Source organism: Heteronotia binoei, chromosome 3 (assembly GCF_032191835.1).
Source record: "Heteronotia binoei isolate CCM8104 ecotype False Entrance Well chromosome 3, APGP_CSIRO_Hbin_v1, whole genome shotgun sequence".
NCBI lineage: Eukaryota > Metazoa > Chordata > Lepidosauria > Squamata > Gekkonidae > Heteronotia > Heteronotia binoei.
In genome coordinates, this window is record NC_083225.1 from 113,511,234 (window position 1) to 113,519,785 (window position 8,552).

The window sequence follows — 8,552 nt, forward strand, 5'->3', positions numbered from 1 at the left end:
TTGCTTGCTCCAGGTTTTTGGCTGCAGTGTTTAGAATTCGCAAAGACTACACAAAGGAATGATAAAAATGTCCCTTAGGCTTTGCATTCTTCTTCCTTTGTTTTCTTCCTCCCCCCCTCCCCTGCCGGGAGTGCTGTGGGATTCCCTCTCCCTTTGAATGCCTCCTTCTTGGGTCCTTGTATGCTGTGCTGTGATGCTCTTGTTGGCTGTGCACTTTATCCATTTTGTGTGGATTGGTTTGTTTTGATCCGTGCTGACCATTGGCTGTAATAATAAATAATACTGAATGGTATCTATTATAAATCTACTTTTGGCTGAAGTTCAATTAAGTAAGATGATTACTTTTGCTATTGCATCATCAGGTATTACTGCAGATCTTTTGAAAGGAGGCAGAACTTCTCATTCATTATTCATACTACCATTTCATATATTAAATTCTGACCAGCCAACTTCCAATACTGATAGAGGAGCAGGGAAAAAGTACAATTTTCCAAGAATGTAGTCACATAGTATGTGAAGAGTGTACCACATTTCACAAGGCTATGTTAGAACTTTAAACTACATATTGCAGGACTTGTGAAGAAATAATTTAACAATGAGGGAATTACCATTGTAATAACTGATGACTTTCATAAATTTCTGTAATTCTGAGAGGAACGAAGGCTTGCAAGTTGCCATCCTTCATCAAATCATCATACATTTGGATTTTCTGCTTGAGAGAAAATATGCTGGTAAAACAAACTCCTAGGTAATGAACTTGAAGACCTCCATGGTTGGCACTAGTCTTATCATATGGAATTATATCACATATGGAATATTTACATCTCTTGGACTTTCTCTAGTCTAAAGTTGAGCTTTCACATTCTATCCATTAATAATACAGAGGACAACTACTTATTTCATAGTAAGTACATTAGAAATATTCTCTGCGGTGAATTCCAACCCCAAAGTTATCGGAGTATTAATATGTTCTGTTCCTTTTCAAATATCACACTTTTACACTGAGAAATAGATTTTTTGACCAAATGGTAGCCCATTGCTGACATTATGTGTGCTGAAATTATCACCCACAGAAGGAAAATATGTCTGAACATGCTGACCCTGTCCCCCCACCTATGTGTGATTGCCAGTTTGTAGGTATAGAGTCTAAGTGCAAACAAAGTCATAGAATCATAGAATAACTGTATTTAAAAGCAGACATGTCAAGTGTTCAGTCGCATGTCATCAAGTAATTTACAAATGTGTAAAATAGAATCTAAGTGTAAAAAAAAGCATGCAGAAGTAGGCTGTGCCCACATGACTGAAAATGCTGTTTTTAAATAACATCCCTGATGACCAGGATTGATAATCATACACACTTTGTATGCATATAGACCCAGTGCTCAAAAATTTGCTAATACTATATTGGCTACAAAGTATTTAGGGGGAAGGTTTAGTATGCACATAAGCTCCCCCTCTATGCAAATTGATTTCAGTTGATGTAATGTCATCTTTAGGCCCAGTAATACATGTAGATCAAGTACAACTGACAGAACTGCTTTTGTACCACTCAGCAACATATAGTCATAATTACTTTAAAAGAAGATATGTCATGTCTTCAGTTGTATGTCATTAAGTAATTTACAAATGTGTGAGCCCAGTAATAGATTTCAGTTTCTCACAAAAATAAGTCCCATTCTGAATGAAGTGGTGAAACTTCCTGTAGCTTGAGCTATGACAACAAGTTGTCAAGATAAATAACAGCAGAATAATATCATGTTGATGTTATAGGATTTTGACTCACAAAAAGATTTTATTCCATATTTAGATATCTGTAGAATAATAAAAAGTACTGTCTGGAAAGGATGTCAGAAGGAGAGATCATTTTCCTTAGCAGGAGATAACCATGCATAATGCATTAACATCCCACTTCACATTTATTCAGGGATAAACTGGTTCTGGGGCCAAATCCTCATAGACCCAGAGATTAATTAAGCATTGGATACAGCCTTGTTTTATAAACTGATTGATGAGATCAGTTTTACTCATCTAGGGAATTACTTCTAAATCCTTCCATAATGAGCAGTTAGCTAGCAGCTATTTCATCTAGTGTAAGGCTTTACTGTAATGAAGTTGCTGGGCTTTAATGAAGTAGTTGGATAAAATTTTCATAGATGTCACCATACAATGAGCATCAAGGACAAATATGCTTTTAATCTGCTGTATTGCATTTCAGATTTAATATGTAAAAACTTGAGATGAACGTTACTATATTCACTTTAATTGTTTATAGTGTTCTATCATAAAATTTCAGATAAGAAATTTAGAAGTGTCTTATAAAATACATAAATCCACATAACTGCTTTTGTGTATAGATTAGTTAAATCAGAGTTATTTAATCAGTATTAGGAAAGGAGGCATAAAGAAATCACATGAATATATAATGGTAAAATATTATCAAGATTTTGTGCTGCTTTTGTGAGGCAGAAAAGAAAATGAGCAGTGGAGGTATAAAACTATATTAAAATGGCAAACTCATTAAATAAGTAATTGAAATATATGTTTCAGAGCACTATGGATATGTTTTTGAATAGTCTGCATCCCACCCCACCACATTCTATCATACATAGCTGTCAGATGGCCATTTAGCCTCTGTTTAAGAACCTTCAAGGAAGGAGAATCATCTTGAGCTTAGACTTTCCACACATCTTTCCTCCCTTTGCATTTTTGTAGTTCCGTGCCAATTTATTTTCTTATAGATGGGTCCTAAAAATAGGGTTTCTGAAGGACTATAGCTATTCTCTGTCCTAGGCCCTTACCCTCTTCACTTCTTGTACTTTGCTGTTTAAACAGTTACCCTCCTACTGTGTCAATTTGAATTTACTGGCCTGGACACCAGCTAGGATGGGGGTTTTTTTGTTTTGTTTTTAACAAGTTTTAAACTGCAAGTGTAATGTACTGAGTTACGAGACTTGTAGAAGGCAACATTCTTTATTGGCGAGTACATCACAAAGAGAACATGGCGAGGCCGGGTCCCCGGAACAACCCTCTTACCTGGCCAGGTCCAATCTTGGCCAGTTAAATTCCCGCCACAGATCTTCATAGGCGAAGGGTATTTACGTCCTTACTTCCGGTGACCTGCGGTCTCTCACTGGTCACCTCTGTGCGCACGCGCTATGTTGTGAATTCAGGGACTGAATTGCTAGACACAACACTCCTCCCCCCCTAGTTCAAGAAACATAGTCTTTCAAGTAAGCCGGTAGCCTTAGTTCCCTACTCGACCTCCTAGGTTTTATCTGGGGAACTGGAGCGGCTGCTGTGGCTGTGGGGGCCGCTGGTTCCTCGTTGTGTGGTGAAGCGAAAAGAGTGCTGTCCGGTGCCTGCAGCTGCTCCGAGGCTTCTCCTTGCACCCCCACGGGAGAGGGGTTGCTCCAGCCACTGCTAGGCTCATCTGCCTGCAGAGCCAGCATGGTCAGTACTGGCTTCTGGTGGCGCTGCCGCTATTACCCCGCTACCTGCTTTCCCGGTCTCTGCCTGTTCTTTCGGCAACGTGCGATAGCGCAGCTGATCAATGTGCCTCCTAAGGATCTGGCCCCCCTCTGATGAGACCTTGTAAGAGCGGGACCTGGTGACCCACAACACCCGGGTTGGTAACCACTCCCGCCCACTTGCAAAGTTCTTTGCGTAGACTGGATCCCCTGGAAAGAACCCCCTAGCGGCTTCTCTTGTCTCGGGGGAGCTGCGAAGGTCCAGGGCCTGGTCTGGATGCAACCTATCTAGCCTAGTGGTCAACTTCCTTCCCATAAACAGCTCTGCAGGGCTTATACCAGCTACCGGAAGAGGTGAGGGCCCTGCGGGACCTCGGGCAGTTCGACAGGGCCTGTAAGACAGTCCTCTTCCGGTTGGCATATAACTGACAGGTACCTGAAAAACCCCAAAGGAAAGTTGTAGGATAGCACATTGATAGATGGTTTTCTTATTTTATTGTTTTAACTTCTGTAAACTATTTAATGCATTTTAATATTCATTAATCTTATTGTTAGAATTTTATGTTGTGAGCCACCCTGAGCCGCCTTGGTGGGGAGGGCGGGATATAAATGAAATGAAATACCGGTGATTGGGTTGGGGGTGATTCGGTTCCCAAATAGGAAGGCTGCCAGGCAGTGGTCCCAATCGTCATTGAATTTCTACACGCCCACCACGATTGCCAACGCCTCCTTATCTATTTGGGCATAGCTTCGCTCCACGGGGGTCAGGGTCCAAGAGTAATATTTATTTCATTCAATTTAATAGGCCACGGGGACTTCCCTTCCATCCAGAAGTTGGTGCCCCAGGACGGCGCCCACCCTGTACGGGGAAGCATCACAGGCTAGAATCACTGGAAGGGACTCATCAAAATGGTGGAGCACCACATTGGAAACCAGGATGTCCTTGACCGCCTGAAAAGTGGCTGCCTGCTTCCCCCCCCCCCAGACCCACGGGGCATGTTTATCAAAGAGCCTATGTAGGGGTTCTGTGAGGGCAGCTTTGTGGGGCAAGAAGGAATGATAAAAGTTCAAGAGTCCCATGAAACTTTGCAGCTTCGCCTTGCACGTGGGGGCCAGGGCGTGGACTATTGCCCTGGTCTTGTCTGCCATCGGGTGTATTCCCGTGGAGACCACTGCGATCCCCAAGAACTCCACCCTCAGCACCCCGAGAGAGCACTTCTCCTGCTTTCTACCAACTTTCCCGGTATTGAAGTCAGACTGACTGGCCTGTAATTTCCCGGGTCTCCTCTGGAACCTTTTTTAAAGATGGGGGTGACATTTGCTACCTTCCAGTCCTCAGGAACGGAGGCAGATTTCAATGAAAGATTACAGATTTTTGTTAGAAAATCCACAAGTTAAACTTTGAGTTTTTTCAGAACTCTCGGATGTATGCCATCCGGACCCGGTGACTTATTAGTTTTTAATTTGTCTATCAGTTGTAGGACCTCCTCTTTTGTCACCTCAATCTGACTCAGGTCTTTCAATACCCCTTCCAAAATTAGTGGTTCTGGGGCGGGCAAAAAGTTCTCATCTTCCACAGTGAAGATGGAGGCAAAAAATACATTTAGCTTCTCAGCCATTTCCCTATCCTCCTTCAGTAATCCTTTTACCCCATGGTCATCCAAGGGCCCCACTACCTCCCTGGCTGGTTTCCTACTTCTAATATATTTGAAGAAAGTTTTATTGTTGGTCTTTATGTTTTTTGCAATATGCTCCTCATAGTCCCTTTTTGCCTGCCTGATCACAGTCTTGCATTTGATTTGCCACAGCCTGTGTTCCCTTTTACTAATCTCACTTGGACTGGTTTTCCACCGCTTAAAGGAGTCCTTCTTACCTTTTACAGCTTCCATTACTTTGTTTGTTAACCACGCAGGCATTTTCTTATGCCTGTTTGTGCCTTTCCTAACTTGTGGTATGTATTTTATCTGAGCTTCTAGGATTATAGTTTTAAATAGGCTCCAAGTTTCACCAAGGGTTTTGACCGTATGTACCTTTCCTTTCAGTTTCCTCCTCACATGCCTCCTCATCTCAGTGTATTTACCCCTTTTAAAGTTAAACATGGTTGTGGCGGTCTTTTTTGGACAACTCCCTATTTATACAAATGGTGAAATCAATAACATTATGGTCACTGCTCCCAAGTGGCGCAATCACTTTTACATCTTTCACCAAGTCTTGGGCATTACTTAGGACCAAATCCAGGATCGCCCCACCCCTGGTAGGTTCTGAGACCATCTGCTCCATAGCACAGTCATTGAGAGCATCAAGAAACTCAATCTCTTTCTCTCGACCAGAACACATATTGACCCAATCAATCTGCAGGTAGTTAAAATCACCTATTACGACACTGTTTTTACGTTTAGCTGCTATCTTTAAGGCTTCCATCATATTATAATCGTCCTCTCTCTTTTGATTTGGTGGGCGATAACAAACTCCCATAGTTAAATTTCCTTTTGGGCCCTCTATTTCAACCCAAAGCATTTCTAAAATTGAATCTAATTCTCTGATCTCAGTCTTACTGGACCGTATATCCTCTCTGACATACAGAGCCACCCCACCTCCAACCCTTCCCTCCCTATCCTTCCGATATAGCTTATATCCAGGAATCACTGTGTCCCACTTATTCTCCTCATTCCACCAAGTTTCTGAAATTCCCACAATGTCTATGTTTTCTCCCAACACTAAACATTCCAATTCACCAATTTTACTTCGAACACTTCTAGCATTTGCATACAAACATCTATAATTTCCCAGGCGAGCTAGGCCCGCCTCCTTCCTCCTGCCGCCTCGAGACTCTAGCAGACAGTCCATATTGTTTGTCACCTTCACAGTGGACAACTCTGGTCCGTTACCCGGTAAAAAAATTGCAGCTAACCCTTCATCTCTTTGAGACGAGTCCTCCCGAACCAGAGACATTTCATCTCCTGTCGGCTTTCCCCCAAGATTTAGTTTAAAAACTGCTCTGCCACCTTTTTGATTTTAAGCGCCAGCAGCCTGGTTCCATCCGGGGACAAGTGGAGACCGTCTCTTTTGTACAGCTCCCGCTTGTTCCAGAAAGCATCCCAGTGCCAGACAAAGACATAATATATATTCATGCAGCATAGCACATTACTGAAGACCTTACACTATGAAGTTTAAGATTTCAAAAATAAGAGATGGTATAGCCAATGTTTCAGCATGTAATCGTATACAAGGTGAACATTTATATATTACTAGTAATAAGGCCAGTTGTGAAGAAAAATACAATGGACTCTAGAAAGAGGCTCTGGGTGAGCCCCACCCCACCCTTGCTGCCTTTCACCCACCCAAGTGAAGGCATGTCCTTCCCCCCCCCACACACACACACCTGAAGGGGAGTTGATGTCTGTCATCTGGAGAGCAGTTGCAATTCTGAATGATCTCCAGCCCTCACCTGGAGATTGGAACAGTGGTTCCCCAAAATGAAATGTAATTGTATCTGTTTGAGGTCTCATCCATTCTCAAACCCCACCCCTTAAATTTCCAAGAATTTCCTAACCTGGAGTTGACAACCATATCTCCTTCCCTTTATCTCTCCCTCTTTCAGCCTTCCATTGCCTTCCCCTTCCCTGCACCTTCTGCATAGGAAAAGGACAATTTTTCTTCATGCTGGCGGGAGGCAAGACCAAAGCAGCTTATATCATTCTCCTTTCCACAGTTTGATCTGCACAACCTTGTAAGTTAGGTTAAGCAGAAAGTCTGCGGCTGGCCTGAAATCACCCAGTCAGCTTCTATAGCAAAAACCTGGGTTTGATAGACCCCGCACTGAACCCCCCCACACCTTGACTTTCACTCACCTCACCAATGTTCCCTCTAAGCTGCAGAGTCTTTTGAGCAAAAATTCTACTTTGTGAGCTAGTGGCATTAAGGTTGTGAGCTACTGCATAAATTATTGTGCTCTGGGACCATTTCTCCTGAGCTAAGACAAAAAGTTGTGAGCTGGAGGCTAAAAATCTGTGAGCTAGCTCATGCTAACTCAGCTTAGAGGGAACAGTGTTCCTCACCCTTGCTGTCTTCCTACCCACCCTACAGCTGAAACAGATGCCAGCTTACCATCCCCCCTCTACACATATGTTTGTGTGTGTATCCCCATGTCTGTAGTGGCTCAAACAGGTCCAGAATGCCGAGAAGGAAGAATAATGGGGGTGGGGGTGCAGGGGGAGCATGATGATGGTCACACAGACACTGAAGCAAATCATTCCTTTTGTTTGCAGTGCATTGTTGCCACCTTTTCCTTTTATATCCAGCCTTCTGGTGTTTAGCATTAGCATGATCTTGTGACATGATTTTTTTTTCACCTGACCTGGTTGTGTTATAGAGTATGCACCTCAAGGCAGGTATTCTCTGTAGGGGAATTTATCTGATTTCAGTTTTCCATCTTCTCCCTCCTCCCTGCAGCATCTACCTAGTAAAAGTACAGTCTTTCTCCACAATGGGGACAAAAGCAGGAAGCAAGGGACCTCAGCAGGCTATAATGACACAGCCCTCAGCTGGAGATGGGCAACAATGGTTTTCCAGGCAGAAATGACTAATATTGAGAATGGATTCTATGCCATGGTACCTGGCTGAGGTCCCACCCTTTCTCAAACTCACCCTCTCCAAGCCCCACCGACCAAATCTCCAGGAATTTCCCAACCTGGAGTTGGCAACTGCTAATTCACATTGGCTGTCATAGAGGGGCTGCTGCTGAACAGGAGCAAGCAGCTGGGCCTAGTTAAGTCATGCCAGCCAGGTGGCATCAAGTCACCCAGAGGGTGCTGCCAGGCCAAGGGTAGCCAGCCTCCAGGTGGAGCCTGAATATCTCCTGGGATCAGAACTAAATTCCAGACAACAGATTTCTCTCCCCATCCTGGAGAAAATAATTGCTTTGGAAGGTAAACTGTATATTATTCTATTCAGCTGAGGCCTCTTCCTTTACTGAGAAAAGCAGCCTGGGCTGCCTAGTAACAGCCTTTGGCTAGCACTTCCCAGGACGGAAATAAGTGGGGCCTTGCCTCCCTGGCTATTTGTGTGGCCTTTGGAGGCTGTGTG